The sequence below is a fragment of the Chiloscyllium plagiosum genome, unplaced genomic scaffold (assembly GCF_037043375.1).
Source record: "Chiloscyllium plagiosum isolate Xiang-an unplaced genomic scaffold, Cpla_swu_hap1 HiC_scaffold_38, whole genome shotgun sequence".
Lineage (NCBI taxonomy): Eukaryota > Metazoa > Chordata > Chondrichthyes > Orectolobiformes > Hemiscylliidae > Chiloscyllium > Chiloscyllium plagiosum.
This window is the reverse complement of record NW_028270176.1, coordinates 77,038,875-77,060,007: the sequence shown is the minus strand read 5'-3', so window position 1 is coordinate 77,060,007 and position 21,133 is coordinate 77,038,875.

Genomic DNA, 21,133 nt, shown 5'->3' with positions numbered 1-21,133 from the left:
TCAAGGACCGCAATTTCCCCCCCGACGTGATCGACGATGCCCTCCACCGCATCTCCTCCACTTCCCGCTCCTCCGCCCTTGAGCCCCGCCCCTCCAACCGCCACCAGGACAGAACCCCACTGGTCCTCACCTACCACCCCACCAATCTCCATGTACAGCGCATCATCCGCCGTCACTTCCGCCACCTCCAAACGGACCCCACCACCAAGGATATATTTCCCTCCCCTCCTCTATCAGCTTTCCGTAGAGACCACTCCCTCCGCGACTCCCTTGTCAGATCCATAACCCCCACCAACCCAACCTCCACTCCCGGCACCTTCCCTTGCAACCGCAGGAGGTGCAACACTTGCGCCCACACCTCCCCCCTCACTTCTCTCCAAGGCCCCAAAGGAAACTTCCATATCCGCCACAGATTCACCTGCACCTCCACCCACATTATCTACTGCATCCGCTGCAGCCGGTGTGGCCTCCTCTATATTGGGGAGACAGGCCGCCTACTTGCGGAGCGATTCAGAGAGCACCTCTGGGCCACCCGGACGAACCAACCCAATCACCCTGTAGCACAGCATTTCAACTCCCCCTCCCACTCCACCGAGGATATGCAGGTCATTGGACTCATCCACCGCCAAACCACAACAACGCGACAGTCGGAGGAGGAGCGTCTTATCTTCCGACTGGGAACCCTCCAACCACAGGGGATGAACTTGGACTTCACCAGTTTCTTCATCCCCCCCTCCCCCCACCTTGTCTCAGCCGAATCCCTCCAGCCCGGCACCGCCTTCCTGACCTGCAGTCTTCTTCTTGACCTCTCCGCCTCCACCCTACTCCGACCTATCACCCTCACCTTGACCTCTTTCCACCTAACACATTTCCAACGCCCCTCCTCCAAGTCCCTCCTCCCTACCTTTTATCTTCTCCTGCTGAACACTCTCTGCTCATTCCTGAAGAAGGGCATGTGCCCGAAACGCCGAATCTTCTGTTCCCTAGATGCTGCCTGACCTGCTGTGCTGTTCCAGCAATAACGTTTCAACTTAAGTGCTATTTTACAAATCCTTCCAAAACCTCGAGGAATCATCCAAAGCATTTAAACTGCTGCTTAGGAAGTGGAGGAAGCAATTCTGCCCCCATGTGTCGTTTGCAGAAGGATAGGAGAATGCCATCAGCCTCTCTTGCCTGTTATACCAGGGTAATTCAGCCTCTCGAGTCTGTTACAGAGGGACAGAAGGAGGCCATTCAGCCCCTTGACCCTGTCACAGAGGAACAGGAGGAAGCCATTCTACCTCTTTAGTCTGTTATGCAGTAAATATTAGCTTTAAAATACTTATGGAGAAATTAGTCCTGACATAAACGTTAAAGGTTGAGTAAGGACAACTTTGTACGTTTTAGGTTGGCGCTTTGGAAAGCTGCTTGAGAGAAGCTATTGGCATGGAAGTGGGAGGCCTTCACAAATGAGATTAAAGAGTCTAGCGACAGTATATTTCTGTTCATGAGGAGGATAAGGCTGGTATCTGTAGAGAATGCTGAATGACTAAAAGGATGGAGGTTCTGGTCAACAAAAAGAAAGAAGCATATAATCGGTGTAGGTCGCAACGATCACTGAATCCATTGAGGAGAACAAGGGCAGTAGGATAATACTGAAGAGGGAAATCAGGAGGGAAACATGGCGACATAATATAATTTTGGAAAATAGGTAAAGGAATGATCCAAAGAGTCTCTGCAAACATATTAAGGTCAAACGATTAACTGGGAGAGAATATGCCCTCTTAAAGTACAGCAAGGTGACCAACATGTCGAACCACAGGATTTGGGGAGACACTAAATACATATTTCTCCTTCGTATGTATTGTGGAGAAGGAGATACATGATGCAGGTAACTTGAGGAAATGAACAATGATATCTTGGCAAGTGTGCCTATGACAGAAGATGAGGAGCTGTCCATCTTAAAATGCATTAAGGTGAATGATACCCTGTCATTTTTTTTTTCTCCTGTTTTTGCAGGGGTTTTCCCCCATGGCGTAACAGAGTCAAGTTTCGTGAATGTGCTTTATTCTTGATATTACTGAAATAATTCCACAGAGGCCGGCATCCCATCATCAGAGAGAGTACTTGACACTGAACCAGCTCCCTCAGAGGCAGTTCTCAGGGTGACCGAACCACTGGCACCATTGCTTATTTTTGACACTCCTTTTATTTTTTGTGGGTGTGCAAGTGTGAGACAGTGAAAGACACAAGGTGTTCAAATCTTTATTCTATTTCACGACGAGGAGGAAAAGAAACACCCAAGTTGCCAGTGACCAATGGGCACCAAAGGGCAATGCTGCGTCATCAAATGGTGAAGGGGAGTGCAGGGATTAAATCAAAATAGAGTTGGAACTCCCTGTCTTTAAAGCCACTCCTGGATAGGCACGCAGAACTTAGTACAATCAAAGGCATGCAGGTTAGTTTGGTATTAGAGAAGCATGAAAGACCTGCACGATATCGAGGGCTAAATGGCCTGTCCTGTTCGATGTTCTCTGACGTGTCGGCTGTTTCACAGAACCCATTGGGAAGCTCGGAAATTAATTGTTCAGCCTCTCGCTGAGATACTTGATTCATGGACAGTCACAGGTAAGCTGCCAGAAGACGGCAGGATGGCCGATATTGTGCCATTTTTAAAGAACAACTGGGAAGCAAAAGCCAGGAACTGTACAACCAGATATCATTGGTGGGTAACTTGCTCCAGGGGATTCTGAGAGACTTGTTTTTGGAAAGGCAAGGACTGAGCAAGATAGGCAATATTCCTTTTTTGTGTGAGATATCAGAGTTCAGTAATTTGATTTATTTTTTGAAGATGTGCCGAAGTAGATGGATGAAGCGGCGGAAGTATGAGTTGTCCATATGGTCTTAGGTAAGGTGTTGAAAAAGGTTCCTCATGGTATACTGGATAGCACTTGTTAGATCACATGAAATACAGGGAGAGTTGGAGGTAATTCAACCGAAGGTAAGAGATGAAGGAAATGGTTTTGGAGAGTTTTGCACTGGGGGCCTGTGTCCAGCTGAGTACCATAAGGATATCATGGATTTTGTAATGAACATAAATGATTTGGATGTAAATAGTTAGGAATATTTCGTGGGTTTGCTGGTAACAACAACATTGGTGATTTAGTGAAGATGGTTAACTCAGAATACAACGGGACCCTCATCAGATGGGCCAAACGTTCCAGGACTTGATAATGGAATTTATATTCGACAAACTTGAGGTGTAACGGTTTGATGAGTCAACTGGGGTCAGAAGTTATAGGTAGGATCTTGGGATATGTTGCCAGCCACAGACACCGAAATATTCATCAGAGAAGCTCTGTAGTGTGTAAACAGGCCATTCGGCACATTGAGTCCACACTGACCTGCCAAACAGCATCCCGTCTAATACAGCCATGTATTATCCCGTTAACTTGACATTTGCCACAGCCAATCCACTACAACCCAGGATACTGCGCGGCAGTTTAGCAAGGTCACTGAACAGTTTGGACTGTGGGACGAAAGCTTAAAACAGTGTTGAAACCCGCACAGACCCAGTGAGAATGTGTAAACACCACACATGCAGTCACCCAAGGTTGGAATCAAAGCTGGGCCCTTGTTGCCGTGAGCCAGCAGTGCTAACCACTGAGCCACATTCTACCTCCGTGACCAGCGCAGATTGACTGCATTCTCCTACTTTCTCTGGAAGCTTCACATCTGCCCACCTTTTCTCTCACACGAGGATTTACACAACTCCTCCCAAACTCTACTGCACAGGGCCTTCAGCTGCAACTGACCCATGTCTTCCACTTCTGCCCTAACTCCCTCCCACTTCCGGGATCAAGTCAACCATTACTACTATGGCATACGCAATAATTGACTATTGAAAAATAAAACATAGAGTGCATATGCTGGAGATCTGAATCAAACGTTCTTCTAATGCAGCATCCTCAGATTTGAAATGTTCACTCTGCTTTTTTTCCACAGATGTTACGAGTCCTGCTGAGTTTTGCAAGCAATTTCTTGCATATCCAATGCCCTGCTTATAACATGCACAAAATTTGCAGGTTTGACATTGAAAGATAACTTCCACCAGTATTTGTTTCTTCTTGCTATTTCTAAGCTCCAGGCAAATTATTTCTGAATATTCTGAGCGCCGTGGGTTGTGGTGAGATTAATTATAGATTCAGCGAGATGTTCCCTGAGGCCTTCCTTGATGTTAAGATAAGTTCGCTGCATCGTGTTTGTCGTTCTCAAGGGGAATGGTGAGATTCGTCCCGGGGCTTCCCCTGCGCTGGATGAGTGGCGAAGCTCAGTGATCTCCCTACAATTATGTACGTTGCTCCCGATACCTGCTCTAATCTTGGGAGCAAATTCAGAGCAGGCAGGCATGGTCTTCTGTCATGGCCTTCACTCCTGGTCCTGGGGGAAGGAGATGTCCTGCCTCTGACCCTTCTCACCCGAGAGGAGCTCATGCACTTGCCCAAAGGTTTGGGGAGGGCAAAAAAGTCACCTGCCTGCCACGTACAGGTTCAATATTAGAGATTGTGCAGGTTATCACCACACGACTGTGCTTGTCCCAGTGCACTATGGGTTTTCAAAGATGACACAGGCTCGTTGGGATGCTGGGTAATTCCAGGCACTCCTGTGGTGGGTATGCTGTGCAATAAGAAGTGGGGGAAGACCTATGTGATTCTCATGATGAGGACTCAAACACCAATTAATGTGGGGAGTTTGGTGCGATCCACTCAGTCTCATGTTATAAATCTCTCCCCAAACCCAAATCAACTGACACTTTGCATAAAAAACTTTAATTATTAAGATGAATCCATAAGAACATAAGGAATTGGAGCAGCAGTCGGCCATCTAGCCCCTCAAGCCTGGACTGCAATAACATCAGGGCGGATTTTTTCATTGTCTCAGCTCCACTGACCCGCCCTCTCACCATTACCCTTCATTTCTTTACTCTTCCAAAACCTAGCTTTGCTTTAAAAGCATTCAGAAAACTAGCCTCAAGTACTTCACTCTATTCTAAAGATTCACGTGAAGATGCTCTACAGATTCACGTGAAGATGTTCCTCCCCAACACTGTACAAAATCTGCTCCCATTCATTTTGCGGATCCCCCAGGTTCTAGTTTCACTCAACATTGAGAACAACCCCCCCCCCCTACAATTATTGTATCGACTCCCTTCACAATTTTATGTAAGCATAAGATCCCCAAGTATTCTTCTCAGTCACCATGAGTATAGTCCCACTCTACTTAATCTCACTTCATTATTCAAAGCTCTCAATTCTAGAATCAGCATAGTGAAACTCTTCCACACCCACCGAGTGCTGGTACATTCTTTCTCGAGTAAGGAGTCCAAACCTTGTCACGGCACACGAGGTGTGGCGTCATCAGCACCATTTACAGCTCCAGCATAATCTTTCTGTTTTTAAACTGCATCCCTTCAGCAATGAAGGATAATATTCCATTTGCCTTCTAATTATCTGCAAATCAATGTTTTGTGAATCCTGCACAAGGAAAACTAGGACCCTCTGCATTGCAGCATGCTGCAATTTTTTGCCACATAAAAAGTTGTCCAGCGTAATATTATTCCGCCAAAATGGATGAACTCACACTTACCAACATGTACTCAATCTGTGAGACCCTTCCACACTCACTATACTATCTATACCCCTCTGCAGATGTTCAGTGTCTTCTAGATACTTCGCCCGCCCACTTATTTCCTGTCACCTGCAAACTTTGTCACACACGAAATCATCTACGCAATACCCTGATCAATGGATTTAAGATCCTCCTTTTCAGTCATACAGATGTCATTCTTTGTTAGGAGATCTACCCTACCTCATCTTTAGTTTTGTATAACATCCCTTAATCTAAAATCGGGTGGATGTTCAGTTCTCAGTGTTGGTCGTCCAATCACCATGTTTCTCTAATGGCATTAAATAATATCCATTTCTCAACCTCTTTTGAGAACATAAAACATTTTGCAATAGAGTAAGTTTCATCCACTTTTTAAAATCATTATTCCTTTCTTTACTTCCGTCTTTATTTCTCATACTGATGCCGTCAGGAAACAGTGTGGCACCGACATACTTGCAGAATCAGACTTGATGGGTAATGTTTCATGAAGCCCCATCACCAACACTAGGTATATCTGTCCATTCGGCATGACAGACACACCAGTGGTGGCGACACGTTGGGATGCAGTTGGGAAAGACGTTACCCTGGAATTCCCCAACATCGATTCCAGAACCCGGGAAATCGCATGGTAACAGGTCAGAGATGGTCAAGGAAAGCTCCTGATGATAGACACCTACTGCTCTCCACAGTATTTCTTAGTGATAACACAGATCCCCTCGATGTTGAAAACAAATTGGAGGATGCACTGAGGGTGCCAAGGACATAAAACCTAGTCTGCGTGTGGTACTTCAAAGTCTATCACCAAGAGTGTCACCATAGGCCCACCACTGACTGAGCAGGGAGAGGCCTCAAGTACACAACAGCCAGACTGGGGGAAGTGATGTGGGAATCAACAAGGGGAAAACATTTTCACCAAATCAATTGTTACAGATGGATCTGCCCCGACAGAATCTGTAGGGCCAGCCAGCACACGGTTCTGGTGGAGGGAAAATCTCAGCCACAAATTGAAGATACCGCCCACTGTGTTATGTGGCACTCCCTCCTTTGCAGTAGGACATACTTCTAAAGGACCGAACAAATGGAAATTGCACCTCCATGAGGCACTGTGGGCTAGCAGTAGCTGCAGCATTAATGACATTCCCTCCATCATAAATTCAGAAGTGAGCTGTTCATTAATGGTTCCAAAATGTTCAGCACCATTCACAACTACACCCATACTAAAACAAGCTATTCAGACCATCATAAAATTTTAAGAGGAACAGAATGAGGCCATTCAGCCGTTCGAGTCTTTTGCTCAGCAATTGAACCAGATCTTTTAATCCCTTATGTCTGTTACGTGAGAAATGGAAGGGAATATGCAGCCTTTCAAAGCTGCTATACAGGAATACTGGAAGGACTAGTTACTGAGCTGGGAGCTGGGCTAAAGTAGGGATAAATCAGTCTCAATCAGTTTGACAGAAATTAACTACTGCGGTGACGCAGTGACCTGTGCTGGGGCCTCAGTTATTTGTCACTAATATTAAAGTTTTCGAAAGATTTAACAAATATATTCTAACTAAGATAGGCAGGAACTTAAGTTGTAAGGAGGCAGTACAGTATCTCTAATTGGATAAGCAGTGGATGACAATTTGGCACCTGGAATATAACGTGGCTAACTGTCAACCTGTTACTTTAGCAGGAAGAATAACAAGGTATATAGTAATAAACGTGGAGAGATGACAGGACTTCGTGGTAAGTGTGTATGGAGGATTCACACTGTCGTTCACAAATGGGAAGTGTTGCTCTATCTCCTTGAAGGTCTGCTCCCTGATGTTCTCAGTGGCCCAGTTGATCTCAGTACACACCAGATATATTTATGCATCCTAAAGATGGTGGCAGAGTCAGAATTCTCCATCTGGAGCTTCTCTGTATCTACCTTTATAATTCTGATTTCTGGAGAGACTTCTTCTTTGCAAACTTTTAAAAGTTTAAATTTCCTCCGATGGGAATGGAGGAAGTGAGTCCCAGACAGGGGGCTGTCGCGGGGATGGGAGACCTAGAGAAAACACAGTGGGGCCAAGAGACTGGGCCGACTACAATCTGGATACTGGACTTGGTGTGGCCTGGAGAATGGGCCAGATGCGGTCAGGAGACAGGGGCTGGTGTGGTCTGGAGACTGGGCGTGGGGAACTGTGGAGATTGGGCGTGGGGAACTGTGGAGGCTAGGTTGGTGTTGTCAGTTGACTATGTCTGGTACAGTCTGGAGACTGGGACCATTGCAGCCTGGGGACTGAGCCCATTGCGGTCGGGAGGCTGAGCAGAGTGGGCCAGGAGACTGTGAGTTGTGCAGTCTGCAGACTTGCCCCGATGTGGTCTGGAGACTGGGCCCAGCACTGTCTGGCTACTGAACCCGGTGCAACCTGGAGACAGGACTCGGTAGTGTCTGGACACTGAGCCCAGTGAGAACTGGATACTGGGCCTGGTATGGTGTGGAGACTGGACCAGAGCCGACAGGAGACTGGGCCCAGTGTTGTCTGGCGACTAGGCCTGTGGAACTCTGGAGACTGGGCCCCATATGGACAGAAGACTAGGTCTGATACAGTCCGGAGACTGGGCACGGTGCACTGTGGATACTGGCCCCAGTGCAGTCAGGAAATGGGGCATTGCCCATTGTGGAGACTGGGCCCGGTGCAGTCTGGAGGCACTTTGCTGGCACAAACTGGTGTGTCAGGGACTGTAATTCGTGTTGGTTCATTTTTTTTCCATTTTACTCTTCTTCTGAGTTTTCTTTTTGCACTCTTTCAATTTTGGACCAAATATTTAAACATCTGCACCTAGATTTATTGTACCTAAGTTGGCGCCATAAGTGAAGACACTGCAATGCTTCCACTGCACTCATTAAAGTTTACGTAACATTGAAGCCAATTCAGTTCAAATGTGAGGGATTCACTGTCTTTGATGACTTTTCCCTGTTTAGCTTGGTCAGTTTTCCTCTCAAACTTCAGGGGATTGGAGTTGTTTCTGATCGTCGGGTGTGCTCTGCAGTCACTTAAAAATTCATAATCTCTTTGAATTCTACTGTAGTGCAATTTCCCTGAGCGGTTCGCTCAGTGTGACATCACTCCTTCACTCAGCTTCATCACCCAACGGTCGATCTGGAATAGTTATGCCCTTAGCTAGTTGCAGAAACCCTGATAAAAATATTCTGTGAACCCCTCCCCGAGGATCGCTCTTGCCAGTGTGATTGTCCTAGATTACACAAAGTTTGATGTCTCCCCAAATTAGGAGAAAGTGAGTCTGCAGATGCTGGAGATCAAAGTTGAAACTTTATTGCTGCAACAGCACAGCAGGTCAGGCAGCATCCAGGGAACAGGAGATTCGACGTTTCGGGCACAGGCCCTTCTTCAGGAATGAGCAGAGAGTGTTCAGCAGGAGAAGATAAAAGGTAGGGAGGAGGGACTTGGAGGAGGGGCGTTGGAAATTTGATAGGTGGAAAGAGGTCAAGGTGAGGGTGGTAGGTCGGAGTAGGATGGAGGCGGAGAGGTCAAGAAGAAGACTGCAGGTCAGGAAGGCGGTGCCGGGCTGGAGGGATCCGGTTGAGACAAGGTGGGGGGAGGGGGGATGAAGAAACTGGTGAAGTCCAAGTTCATCCCCTGCGGTTGGAGGGTTCCCAGTCGGAAGATAAGATGCTCCTCCTACGACCGTCGGGTTGTTGTGGTTTGGCGGTGGATGAGTCCAATGACCTGCATATCCTCGGTGGAGTGGGAGGGGGAGTTGAAATGCTGTGCTACAGGTTGGTTGGGTTGGTTCATCCGGGTGGCCCAGAGGTGCTCTCTGAAACGCTCCGCAAGTAGGCGGCCTGTCTCCCCAATATAGAGGAGGCCACACCGGCTGCAGTAGATGATGTGGGTGGAGGTGCAGGTGAATCTGTGGCGGATATGGAAGTTTCCTTTGGGGCCTTGGAGAGAAGTGAGGGGGGAGGTGTGGGCGCAAGTGTTGCACCTCCTGCGGTTGCAAGGGAAGGTGCCGGGAGTGGAGGTTGGGTCGGTGGGGGGTGTGGATCTGACAAGGGAGTCGCGGAGGGAGTGGTCTCTACGGAAAGCTGATAGGGGAGGGGAGGGAAATATATCCTTGGTGCTGGGGTCTGTTTGGAGGTGGCGGAAGTGACGGCGGATGATGCGCTGTACATGGAGATTGGTGGGGTGGTAGGTGAGGACCAGCGGGGTTCTGTCCTGGTGGCGGTTGGAGGGGCGGGGCTCAAGGGCGGAGGAGCGGGAAGTGGAGGAGATGCGGTGGAGGGCACCGTCGACCACGTCGGGGGGGAAATTGCGGTCCTTGAAGAAGGAGGCCATCTGTGTTGTACGTATTTTGAACTGGTCCTCCTGGGAGCAGATGCGGCGGAGACGAAGGAATTGGGAGAATGGGATGGCGTTTTTACAGGGGGCAGGATGGGAGGAGGTGTAGTCCAGGTAGCTGTGGAAGTCGGTTGGTTTGTAGTCGATGTCCGTGTTGATTCGGTCGCCTGAGATAGAAACAGAAAGGTCTAGGAAGGGGAGGGAGGAGTCCGAGACTGTCCAGGTGAATTTGAGGTCGGGGTGGAAGGTGTTAGTGTAGTGGATGAACTGTTCAACCTCCTCGTGGGAGCACGAGGTAGCGCCGATACAGTCATCAATGTAGCGAAGGAAAAGATGGGGGGTGGGGCCAGTGTAGTTGCGGAAGATGGATTGTTCCACATACCCTACGAAGAGGCAGGCATAGCTGGGGCCCATGCGGGTGCCCATGGCTACTCCTTTTGTTTGGAGAAAGTGGGAGGATTGGAAAGAAAAGTTGTTCAGGGTGAGGACCAGTTTGGTCAGTCGAAGGAGGGTGTCGGTGGAAGGGTACTGGGTGGTACGGCGGGAAAGGAAGAAGCGGAGTGCTTTGAGTCCTTCGTGATGGACTCCCCAAATTATCATACTGCCTTTATTTGCAATTCCAACCGATTCCTGTTTAATGGAGTGATGAGAAATTAAATCCTGCACGGTACCATTAAAAAAAACTGTTCTCCTGCTTGTGTTTTTGACACGTAGTAGCCAGAATTTACATTGATTCTATTGCAACATCTGATGCCAAATATTATCTCTGTCATGCCTTTCTTACCCACTACTATTAGGTTACCCTTCCTGCTTTCCGATTTTGCCTGAGTTCCCGCTAGGTTGCGTATCATTGAATTGAAATGTTCATTTTTTTCTTCACCCTGTAACCGTATCTCTCTGGTGTCTAAACCTCTATCATATCTGTACCACAAGTCCATCTACCTTATTGCAGAGAATTTTTCCATTCCAAAAATCATTATAATTTACATTTTCCAAATCTTTCCTGTCACAAACCTATTCGCTGATGTACAGTGAGAGGTAAACTCTGTTCCTTCCTATTACTTTCTGCTTGTCTTCATTCACATCCTCATGCTGTTCCGATGCTTGACATGTTGTGTTTGTATTTGGAAAGCTCCTTTCACCTGAACCCTGTCCCTGTCCCCAGCCCTGTCTACAAAACCTACCGATATGATTGGCCAGGACACTGCTCCCAGCAGATTTATGTTTTAATTCATACGTGGAATGTGGGCATTTCTGGCTGGCCAGCATTTCATGCCAACCCAAAGCTGTCCTTGAGCTGAGCAGCTTGCTCGATTATTTGAGAGTGCAGTTGAGATTCAACCCCTTGATCAGTACCTGGAGTCATATGTAGGCCAGACCAACTGACTATAACAGATTTCCATCTTTAAAGGATATTGAGCTTTCAGATGGATATCCCTGATATTGGCATTAAATTCTGGATGAACAGTCTAATGAGAGTAAGACGAGGACATCGCCTATCCCACTGATAGCCGCCTCATATCTGAGTACTGATCACAGTGCACCATGAATCAAACTCCTCCTTCCTGCCTGTGGTTTGATCCTATTACCTTCCTGCAAATGGATACATCAATCAGTATCTCTCCATCCCTTTATTGTGAGGGTCTAATTGCTATCTCTAACTGCAGCTTTTTGCAGCTCCTCCAGATCCTGAACCAACAGAATTCTTCACCTTGAAGAGACGAGGTATCACAGGCCAGGGATGGAGACTGTGATTTTCCAGAGCGCAGTGGGACTCAGTGCTGTTTTCCATTTGTAACCCTCACTGCCTTAGTTTAATTTCCCATTCTCTCTATTTATCTGTCTACTGTCGTTACTCAGGAAGTTCCTGACACTCAATTTCTAATTCCTGTATTGTCCATCACCTCATCGAACGCAATTTGTCAGCCAGAAGGCAAGGAGGTATGGAGACTGCAATAAATCCTGCAGCGAGGTAAGATCACCAACATTCAACAGAGCAGAGCGCATTTAAAGTGCTGGACACATCTACCCACAAGACATGACGGAGACACAGTGCTGAAGGATAAGAACAGAGCAGTAAGAACCCAGGCTCAATCTCCACCCACTTGTGAGAGGACGACGATCAGATCTGCTGTACTGAGTCTTCCGGAGACAGCATAGGGAGTTCCCACTTATCAACGAGGCCTGTGCTGTCTTAATGAGGATCAGTGCAACAGAGCTGAAGGCAGTACTCTCATGAGAGACTGGTAATGCTGCCTGGGCTTTTGCTGTTCTGTATTCCCTCTCCAAGACTCTATCAATTTCATGTCATAGAGTCATACAGCAAGGAAACAAACCAACACATCTGTTCCAGTGCCTTAAATCGTTCTAACTCCTAAAACTGTTCCTATCTCGTTAACCTCTTCTCCTTTCCAACTCTTCAATGCATCGTCTCCCTGTAATCTCCTCAAATACTACCACGCCCTGTCTTTGTAGTATCCTCCAGCATCTGCCACTTTCTCGATTTCCGTATCCTCCTCCAGAACAGCAGTCCACATCTCTGTGTAACTGATGGGAATGCTGCAAACCTGCCTTCACAGCCCTCACTAACTGTCTGAAATCCTGCCGCCCTACTATCCTCAGCATCTCTGGTCCTCCAATTCCTACAATTTTCCCTGCTCTGTGAACTGATCAAGCCCCTTCAAACCTCCCTACCTCAGTAAACTCTTGACCCTACAACTAACATGACAACTGTGTCGTGCCCAGTCAGTACACCCTCCCTATCTCTGTAAACTCGTACAGCTCCAAATACCAACCCTATCATTGTAATCCCCGTTCTCTATAATTACCCAGATCTCTGTGACTCCTTCAGGACTGATAAGCCTGTACCTGTCCCGACAACCTATCTGACCCCTAAACAACATCAGTGATCTCACAATATCTGAACTCTGTAGCATCCTTCAACCTCTACAGTCCTGCTTTTCAGTGTTAGCTTCTCTTGTGCCTGCATTCCCCTTTATCTCTGGTTATAGACCTTTGCTCAGGAGAACAACATCTCATTATCCACCCTGTGAGAAGACAAGAATCTTTGGTGTATCAATGCATTTGCCTTGTTTTCTCAATAAATTCTAACCAGTTCAAAGTTCAATTTTCTCCACCTCTTCTCATCAATATCCCTCCTTTTCGAGGATCAGTCTGGTGAATCTTGTCTGAACTGCCTCCAGTGCAAGAACATTTTCCCTGGAGATAGGGGACCAAGTGTTGTCTGGTGTGAGCTGATTTCTGCCTTCTGTCGTTGTTGCATGCCTTCTCTATTATTATTTTCCATTCCCTTTGGAATCAATGCCAGCATTACATTTGCCTTCTCTATGACCTGCTGATCCTGTATGCCACGTTTCTGAGATTTATACACAATGATTCCCAAGTTTTTTTCTGTGGTGGAGCTTTCTCCAATCGATCTGAAACCAAAAGGAGACAGTAATAAGAAGGAACGTGTCGGAATTCATGATGAACATTATGCCCGAAATGATAACTGCACATTTCAAACCCAATGGAATAAGGACAGTCCATAAGACCATAAGATAGAGGGGTAGAATGAGACCATTCGGACCTTTGAGTCTGCTCCACCATTCGATTATAGCTGAATTGTTTCCCAACCCCATTCTCTCTTCTACTCCCTGAAAGCCTTGATCCCCTTAGTCATCACGAACTAATCTATCTCTGAGTTAAATACACAGAATTACTTAGCTCCACAGCCCCATGAGGCAGTGAGTTCCACAGATTGATCATCCTCTAGCTGAATAAATTCCTCCATATCTGCATTCTAAAGGATCATTCCTTCGCTCTGTAACTGTGTCCCTAGTCTCTGTTACTCATGGGAACATCTCCCCCATGTTCACTCCATTCAGGCCCCTCACATACATACGGATGTAAGAACCAAAGAACGTAGGAGCAGGAGTAGGCTACCTGGCCCTGAGAGTCTGCTCTGGTATTCAATCAGATCATGGCTAATGTTTTCATGGACTCAGCTCCATTTGCCCACCTTCTCACCATGTCCCTTAATTCTTTCCTTGTTAAAAAAGTAATCGATCTTCACTTGATACTTCAACCCAACTTTGAAACGCGTTCAACCTTCAACCTACCCATGTCTGTCACCTTCTCTAGTCGCCTTCAAGCTCCCCAGTGCTGTCACCTTATCCAGCCAGTTCAACCCTCTACATCTCTGTCACCTTCTCCAGCCCGTTCAACCCTCCGTATCTGTGTCACATACTCCACCCCTTTCAACCCTTCCTATCTCTCTAAACTTCTCAAGATTATTCAACCGTCCACATCTCTGTTCCCTTCTCCAGCCGCTTCAACTCTCCGTATCTCTGTAACCTTCAAAGTCCTCTTCAACCCTCCATATCCCTGTAAGCTTCTCCATTCCCTTCAAGCTTCCATATCTCTGTGTACTTCTTAAGACGCTTCAACTTTTCATATATCTGTCACCCACTCCAGCCTCTTCAGCCCTCCCCATCTAGGTAACCTTCGCAAGCTTCTTCAACCTGACATCCCTCCTTATCACTGTAACATTCCCAGCACCTACACCCCTCTCTATCCCTGAAACATTCTCCAGCACCTACACCCTCCATATCTCTTTAACATTCTACAGCACCTGCAACCCCTCCCTATCTGTGTACCATTCTGCAGCGCCAACACTCCTCCCTATCCCTGTAACCTAATCCAGCAACTATACCCCTCCCATTCCCTGTAACATTCTCCAGCACCTACACATTCTCCCTATGCCTGTAACATTCTTCAGGACCTACGCCGTCCCTATCCCTGTAACATTGTCCAGCACCTACACCTCCCCCATTCCCTGTAACCTAATCCAGCACCTGCAACTATGCACTAAACCTGTAACGTTCACCAGAACGTGCCCCCTTCTTAGTCCTGTTACCTTATCCAACACCTCCCTCCCTGTCTGTGTATGGTTCATCAGCACTTATACCTCTTCCGATCTCTGATACCTACCACAGCATGTAAATGTCTCTTTATTCTCTGCAACCTCCTCCAAATACTAATACCTTCTGATCTATGTTGCCTCCTCCATACTTCACTCTGATCTCTCTTTGTAATCTCGTCAAGCCCATATACTCCAAGTGGGTATTCAGAGGAACAGAGCAATGCGGAATCAGTCATTGATCGTTTGATGTTTTGTCTGTGTGTATACAGGAAATACACGGATAGTTTCCCACATTGTCAGGTAGATGCCAGTGCTGTAGCCCAGCAGGAACAGCTTTAATGGAATGTAATCAGGGCACACACACTTCGTATTATCCAAAACCACCGGCCATTTGTTAATACTACACAAAATGAACCAAATTAGCTGAAGACTGACATCTAGCGGAAACTAAAGTAAGTCATCCCATCGACTCTTCTTTCTGTACATTGTTGGGAATGGTTCAACCTTATCATCTCTCGTTGTGCTGGGCTCTTTCACTATTGAGAAGGCGACATTTATGGATCCTCCACCAGTAAGTTGTTTGTTTGTCCACCAACATTCACCCAGACTGCATTCGACAGAATTGCAGAGATTAGGTCGGATTTGTTCATTCAATCTGTCTATCACTTGAAGCTTACACTCTTTGGTGTGTAAGTGATCCTGTTTGTTAATGTTACCTCATTTTCAGGTATACCTTGGCAGGCGTCTCCTGTGTTCCTCACTGCACAAGGGTTCATCCCCTGGCCTGATGGTCAATGTAACGTGGAGGATACGCCAGGCAGTGACAGTGAAACTTGTGCTGGGGTACAATTCTGCTGCTATTGGTAATGACCTGAATCACCTCACACAACTCAGTGATTAGTTACCAGATCGATTCAAAATCTCTTTCGTTTAGCAGGGTGACAGTGTGACACACACAGAGTGAAATCGCAACGTAAAGGTGAGCCTTTGTGACCAGACATACTTTATGCAGTATTCACTGTTATTAAAATGATCATCGATCAATGTGTCTGCAGCCTGTCGATTGGTGAGGTTGAGGTCAAGCATGTTTCCTCTCTCAGTCATTCCCTCTCCACCCACTGCAAACCCAGTCCAGCAGCCATGTCCTTTTGGAACCAACCGTTTCGATCAGCAATCCTGCTGCTGAGCCCCTCTCATTGTTGGTTTTGAAATGACCCACCCATTATATATTCTCCAGCTTTGTCACTCTCTCACTGCTTCCTCCAAGTGTTGTTCAATGTGGAGGGCCACTGATACATAAGCTGAAGGAGGGGATTCAGGAAATTTCTGTGCCAGTGTTTGATCTCACCCATGCAGGCTGTGAGAGTGGGGACAGCAGGACGTTTCCATGTCAGTGTTTGATCTGACACCGTGAGGTTGAGGGCGATGAGTCAGCAGGAAGTTTCCGTGTCAGTGCTTGAACTGACACTGTGAGCTTCTAGTCAAGACGAGAGGGATGCTGGAAAAGAAAGGAGGAGCAGGATTCCAGATGAAGGGCTTTTTCCCGAAACGTCAATTTTCCTGCTCCTCTCATGCTGACTAATTTATAACATTTAAAGCCTCCCTTTCCCTTTCTGTTACATCTCCAGTCTTGCTTTCCCGTCTCTGAAAAATTTCCAGCCTTGCTTTCTTATCCCTGAAAAATTTCCAGTCTTACTTTCCTTTCTCTGTAACAAATCCAGCCGTGCTTTCCTACCTCTGTAACATCTCCTGCTTTGCTTTCCTATCTCTGTAAAATTTCAAGCCTTTCTTTCCTATCTCTGTGACTTCTCCAGCCTTGTTTTCTTATTTCTCAAACTTAAGAGGTACAGTTAGTAAGTTTGCAGATGACACAAAAATTGGAATTATGATGGACAGAGAAGAGAGTTACCTCAGATTACAATAGGATCTGGACCAGATGGGCCAATGCGTTGAGAAGTGGCAGATGTAGTTTAATTCAGATAAATGCGTGGTGCTGCATTTTGGGAAAGCAAATCTTAATAGGACTTCTCCATGTCATGGTAAGGTCCTAGGGTGTGTTGCTGAACAAAGAGACCTTGGAGTGCAGGTTCATAGCTCCTTGAACGTGGAGTCGCAGCTGTATGGGATAGTGAAGAAGACGTTTATTATGATTTCTCTTGTTAGTCAGAGTATTGAGTACAGGAGTTGGGAGCTGAAAATGTGTTGCTGGAAAAGCGCAGCAGGTTAGGCACCATCCACGGAGCAAGAGAATCAATGTTTCGGGCATGAGCCCTTCTTCAGGAATGAGCCCTTCTTCGTGCTCATGCCCGAAATGTTCCCTGGATGCTGCCTGACCTGCTGCACCTTTCCAGCAACACATTTTCAGCTCTAATCGCCAGCATCTGCAGTCCTCAATTTCTCCGACAGGAGTTGGGAGGCCATGTTGCGGCCATGACATTGGTTAGGCCACTGTTGGAATATTGCGTGCGCTTCTGGTCTCCTTCCTATTCGAAAGATGTTGTGAAACTTGAAAGGGTTCAAAAAGGTTTAACAAGAATGTTGCCAGGGTTGGAGGATCCGAGCTACAGGGAGAGGCTGAACATGCTGGGGCTGTTTTTCTCGGAGCGTCGGAGGCTGAGTGGTGACTTTATCGAGGTTTAAAAAATTATGATGTGCATGGATAGGATAAATAGACAAAGTATTTTCGGGGAGTCCAGAAGTAGAGGCATAGGTTTAGGGTGAGAGGGGCAAGATAAGGAAGAGACCTAAGGGGCAACGTTTTCACGCAGATGGTGGTAGGTGCATGGAATGAGCTGCCAGATGATGTGGTGAAGGCTGCCAGAAGTATTGCAACATTTCAGAGGCATTTGGATGGGTACATGAACAGGAAGATTTTGGAGGGATATGGGCCGGGTGCTGGCAGATTTGGTTGGGATATCTGGTCGGCATGGACGGGTTGGACCGAAGGGTCTGTTTCCATGCTGTACATCTCTATGACTTTATGACTCTATCTCCAGCCTTGTTTTCCAATCTCTGTGACATCTCCAGCCTTGCTTTCCTACCACTGTAATATCTGAAGCCTTGCTTTTCTCTCCCTTTTAACATCTCTACCCTTGCTTTCCTGTTTCTGTAAAATCTCCAGACTTGCTTTCCTCTCTCTGTAACCACTCCAGCTTTGCTTCCAATCTCTTTAATATCTGCGGACTTGCTTCCCCATCTCTGTAACATCTCAAGCATTGCATTCCTATCACTATAACATCCCCAGCCTTGTTTTCCTATCTCTGTAAAATTTTAAACCTTGATTTGTCATCTCTGAAACATCGCAAGACTTGTTTGTCTATCTCTGTAACAATTCCGAACTTGCTTCCCTTTCTCTGGAGTATATGGATAAAGAATTGATTGAGCGACAAGAGACCGAGAGTGGTAGCTGAACGGAGCTTCTTGAAATGGGGAAAGGTGACCAGTGGTGTTCCACAAGAATCAGTATTTGGGCAACTGTTGTTTGTAATATACATAAATGATCTACGAAGTGCACTGTTGGTGTGATCACCAAGATTGCAAATGTCACGAAGTTTGGTGGAGTGGCAGAAAGCATAAGGGACTCTCAGATAATATAGGAAGATATACATAGACAGGAGATTTGGTCGGAAAAATGGCAGATAGCTTTCAATCTAGGCAAATGTGAGGTGATTCATTTAGGCAAGTCTAATTCTAAAGAGAATTATAGAATGATTGGAAGAGCCTTGCGAAAAGTTGATGGGCAGAGAAATCTGGGAGTTCAGGTACATTGTACCCTGAAGGTTGCTGTACAAGTGGATAGTGTGGTCAAGAAGTTTAATATTATGCTTGCCTTCATCGGACTGGATATTGTGTATAAGAGATGGCAAGTCATGTTAAAATTGTACATGATATTGGTTCGGTCGCATTTAGAATATTGTGAACAGTTCTGGGCGCCACATTACGAAAAGGATGTGAACGCTTTGGAGAGAGTGCAGACAAGGTTTACGAGGATGTTGCCTGGTTTGGAAGGTACGAGCTATGAAGAGAGATTGAGTTGGTTCGGTTTATTTTCATTAGAAAAAAGTAGATTGAGGTGGAACTGACTGAGGTTTGCAAACTCATGCAGGGTATAGGCAAGGTGGATAGAGACAAGCTTTTTCCCAGTTTGAAGGATTCAGTAGCGAGAGGTCATGCTTTCAAGGTGAGAGGTGGAAAGTTGAAGGGGGATACAGGTGGCAAGTACTTCACACAGAGGGTGGTGGGCATTTGGAATGCGTTGCCAGCAGAAGTGGTGGAGGCAGGCACGGTAGATTCATTTAAGATGCGTCTGGACAGATCAATGAGTAGGTGGCGAGCAGGTGGACACAGATGCTTAGGAATTGACCGACAGGTTTAGACAGTACATTTGGATCGGCTCAGGCTTGGAGGGCCGAAGGGCCTGTTCCGGAGCTCTAAACTATCTTTGTTCATTGTTCTTATATCCTGCATTGCGTTCCTGTCACTAAAATATTTCCAGCCTTGCTTTGCTCTTTCTGTAATATCTCCAGACTTGCTTTGCCCGTTCTGTTACATCTCCAGTCTTGCTTTCCTTTCTCTGTAACATCTCCAGACGTGCATTCCTCTCGCTGTAGCATCTCCGGCCTATCTATCCTCTCACTGTAACATCTCCTAACTTGCTTTCCTTTTATTGTAGCATCACCAGACAGGCTTTTCTATCTCTCTAACATCTCCAGCCTTGCTCTTCTTTCTCTGTAACATCTCCAGGCTTGCTTTCCCCATTCTGTGACATTGCCATCTTTACGTACCTATCACTGTAACGTTTCCATCTTTGCTTTCCTATCTCTATACAATTTACAGCTTTGATTTCCTAGCTCTAGAGACTTTCCAGCCTAGGCTTCTTGTCTCTGTAACATGGCCAGCCTTGCCTCCCTATCTCTGTAACATATCCAGCATTGCATTCCTATCAATACAATATTTCCAGCCTTTCTTTCCAGTTTCAGTAAAATTTCCAGCCTTGCTTTCTTAACTTTGCAACATCTCCAAATTCACTTTCCTTTCAATGTAACATCTCCAGCCTTGCGTTCTGTTCACGGTATCATCCCCAGCCATGCTTATCTCTCTCTGTAACATCTTCAAACCTAATGTCCTACCTCTGAAACATCACCGGCGTTTCTGTCCTCTCTCTGTAACATCTCCAGACTTACTTTCCAATCTGTGTATCATCTCCAACCTTGCTGTCCTATCTCTGTGACATCTCTAGACATGCTTTTCTGTCCCGGAGTTTGTCTGACCTTGCTTTCCTATCTATGTAACATGGCCAGCCTTGTTTCTCTACCTCTCACATCTCGAGCCGTGCATTCCTGCCACTATAACATCTCCAGCCTTGCATTCCCATCTCTGTAACATCTCCAGCCTTGCTTTTGTATCTCTGTAACATCTCCAGCCTTGCTTTCCAGTCTCGGTAAAATCGCCAGCCTTGCTTTCATATTCCTGTAATATCGGCAATCTTGCTTTTCTTTCTCTTTTAACATCTCCAATCTTCCTTTCCTGTTTCTCTAACATCTCAGCCTTGCTTTCCTCTCTCTGTGACATCTCCAGCCTTTCTTTCCTATCCCTGTATTATCTGCAGTCTTGCTTTTCTTTTTCTTTTAACATCTCCAGTCTTCCTTTCCTGTTTCTGTAAAATCTCCAGCCTAGCTTTCCTCTTTCTGTAACATCTCCAGAAATGTTTTCTTATTTCTCCAACATCTCCAGCCTTGCTTTACGATCTCTCTAACATCAGCAGCCTTGTTTTCCTATGTCTGTAACATCTACAGCCTTGCTATCCATTCTCTGTACCCACTCCAGCCTTGCTTTCGGTTCCCTGCATTATCTCCAGCTTTGCTTTCCTCTCGCTGTCACAATGCCAGTCTTGCATTCCTGTCTCTGTAACATCTCCAGCCTTGCTTCCCCTCTCTGTTACGTCTCCAGCCGTGCTTTCCTATCTCAAGTTTCTGTCTAGCCTTGCTTCCCTTCCTCTGCAACATGTCCAGACTTGCTTTCCTCTTTCTGTGCCACCTCCAGCCTTGTCTCCCTGTCTCTAAAGCCTGTTCAGCCTTATTTTCCTATCTCTGTAACATGTCCAGCCTTTCTTCCCTAACTCTTTGACATCCCCAGCCTTTCTTTCCTCTGTCTGTAACATCTACAGCCTTGCTTTCCATTCTCTGTGCCCACTTCTGCTTTGCGATAACATCTCCAGCTTTGCTTTCCT